This window comes from Sturnus vulgaris, unplaced genomic scaffold (genome assembly GCF_052056855.1).
Source record: "Sturnus vulgaris isolate bStuVul1 unplaced genomic scaffold, bStuVul1.hap1 Scaffold_156, whole genome shotgun sequence".
In the NCBI taxonomy this organism is placed as follows: Eukaryota; Metazoa; Chordata; class Aves; order Passeriformes; family Sturnidae; genus Sturnus; species Sturnus vulgaris.
The window spans coordinates 3,273,514-3,276,013 of record NW_028276073.1 but is presented as its reverse complement, the minus strand read 5'-3'; the positions used below and the strand labels follow the sequence as shown (position 1 = coordinate 3,276,013).

Here is a 2,500-nt window from a genome sequence, read left to right as displayed (position 1 = left end):
CGGGGGGTGGGGGGGGGTGGGCGGCAGAGAAAAGGCGAGGAGACACACGGGGGGGGGGGGAACGAGGGAAACGGAGACTCCCATCCCGGAGACGAGAACCGAAGAGGAGAGCGGCAGAGACGGCCCTGACGGGGGGGAACCGGCCAGCCGGGCGGGAAAAGCGGCGACCTCAAGCGGGGAGAGAGAGAAACGCGACGGCGACAGAGAGAGGAGGGGAGGGCTTCGCGGGAAGGAGGAGGGGGTCGCACCCCCGTCCCCGGCGCTCTCGGCCTCGCGCGCGCGCGGCAGCACGGCACGGTACCCCCGCGGTACCCACCCGCAGACAGCCGCCCGCACGGGGGGGAGAGCCCGGGGGCGAGGCCCGCGCCTCGCCTCCCTCTCGGCCCTCTCGCTCTCTCGTCTCTCTCGCACGGCCCACGGCGGCGTCTTCGACGCCGACTCTCGCTCTCCCCGGCCACCGCCACCGCACCGCGGCACGGCCCCGGCAAGGACGAGCTCCGCCCCAGCGGCTCGTTCCGGGAGCGGGGAGCTACGGAGCGCTCCCCGAGTCTGCATTTAGGGGGACGAAGGCCCTGCGCGGCGACGACGACGACGACGTCGACGTCGACCGCGGGCAACGGGCCTGCGAGGCAACCCCAGCCGCGCCGCCGGGGTGGCCCCCCCGGACGGCGATTGATCGTCAAGCGACGCTCAGACAGGCGTAGCCCCGGGAGGAACCCGGGGCCGCAAGTGCGTTCGAAGTGTCGATGATCAATGTGTCCTGCAATTCACATTAATTCTCGCAGCTAGCTGCGTTCTTCATCGACGCACGAGCCGAGTGATCCACCGCTAAGAGTTGTCTGGCTTTCGGGACCGCTCGCGTGAAGCGGCCCCTTTTCTGTTTCTGCAGGGACGCGCGCGCCCCCGCGCGCCCCGCTTCGACCGTACGAGCACACACAAACGGAGGAGGAGGAGGAGAAAGCGCGGGGCAAAAAAGAGAAACCCCGCGCAACGCTCCGAAGGTCGGCCAAAGAAAGGCGGAGGGGCCCGCGCCCCCGACCGCCTCCCCCCGCGAGGGGAGACGCCGCCTCGCGTGCCGTCCTTCGGAGGCGGCCCAGGCGCCCGGGCTCGGCCCGACCTCCGCGCGGAGGGGCTTGTGCGGCAACGCGCCGGACCGCGGGGGGCACGGTGGCCCGCCCGGCCTCTCGATCACGGGACGACTACGCGTTCGCGGGCCGGGGGCGCGACCGCCGGCCCCCGCCGCTCCCGGCTCACTCCCTGGCTTCTCCTTTTCACCGCTCCGCCGACTCGCGGAACGCCGCCGCGCCAAAACGCGGGGGCCGGCTCTCCCGCCAGCGGCCCCTGAACGTCGCCCGAAACGCCACGCGGCGGCGGGACCGTTCCGCCGGCGCAACCCCTGGCGCGGGACCGCTTGCCCGCCGGAAGGCGAACGCCCGGCGGGCCGCGCTCCGCCACCGGCGCCGGAGGCGGGACGCCGCCGAGACCCGAGCCGGCATCGCGGAGCGCCCGAGGTCTGCCGCTCGGCAAAACCCCTCCGCCACCCGCGGCCGCACTCCCGGGACCGCCGCCGCTTCGCACCGCCGAGCTGCCCTTCCGCGAGCACGCGCCCAGCGGGCAGGCGTACGGCGGCTGAGCCGGGGGGCACCGCCCGCTCCCCTCGTTTCCACTCGGGGACCGGACGGGGAAGCGCCCCCGCGGCCGCCCCGCACGCCTCCCCTTTTTTTTGGCCCACACGCGGCCGGGAAGGGCGACGGGGAAGCGGACGGGCGGGGCCCGGGCCGGGACGGCCGCCGGTGAAGGCGGGCGCCTCGCGGCCGACCGTCCCCCCCCCCCGGGGGGGGCGGGGACACTCGCCGAGCGGCGACGCCGCCGCTCGGCACGGGGTCGCCCGCGCCCGCCGGACCTCCGGCGATGGAGGAGCCGGCCGAGCGCTGCGCCCCAACGGGCGGGGACAGCGCTCCGAGTCAGGGGTGGCCGGCGGCCGGCGCCGCCGCGGTGCGGTTCGAGGCGACAAGGCCGTCGAGGCGAGAGGCGCGCGGTCGCGCCTGACGCGGCGCCGCCCGCGAGCCCGCGGCGGCGGCTAAGGAGAAAGAGCGAGAGAGCGCGGCGGGCCCCGGCGGCCGCAACCCCGCAGCTGAGGTAGGTAAGGCAGAGAGCGCGCGCCCTCTGCCGGCGTCGCCCCGCATCGCAGAGGCCAGCGGGGTCGGCCCCCCGCGGCCGATCGCGCGCCGCGGCCTCTCCGCCGAGACCGGGCCGCAGAGAGGGGGGGGGCAGGGCGCCCCTTCCCCGGCCCGGCACGGGTGGCCCCCGCGCGCGGGCAAGCGCGGCGGGACGCCGACGACGGCGAGCGCGGCCGGTCGCGACGGACACGCCACCGCAGGGGATCGGCGGGAGTAGCTCCCCACCCCTCGATGGCGCCCCGCGCCGCCACCGCCCGACACCCGCTGCCGCCGCCGCCACCGCCGCCGCCGCCGCGGCGGGGCCGTGCCGGGCCGCCCGA

At 77.0% G+C, this 2,500-nt stretch overlaps 1 non-coding gene across 1 annotated transcript; it reads right to left on the bottom strand.

Moving 5' to 3' along the window:
- Nucleotides 1–684: 684 nt before the first annotated feature.
- Nucleotides 685–837, bottom strand: LOC148219286 (5.8S ribosomal RNA). Its single transcript, XR_015799883.1, has one exon. It is a non-coding gene; the product is annotated as a 5.8S ribosomal RNA (ribosomal RNA).
- Nucleotides 838–2,500: the final 1,663 nt, after the last annotated feature.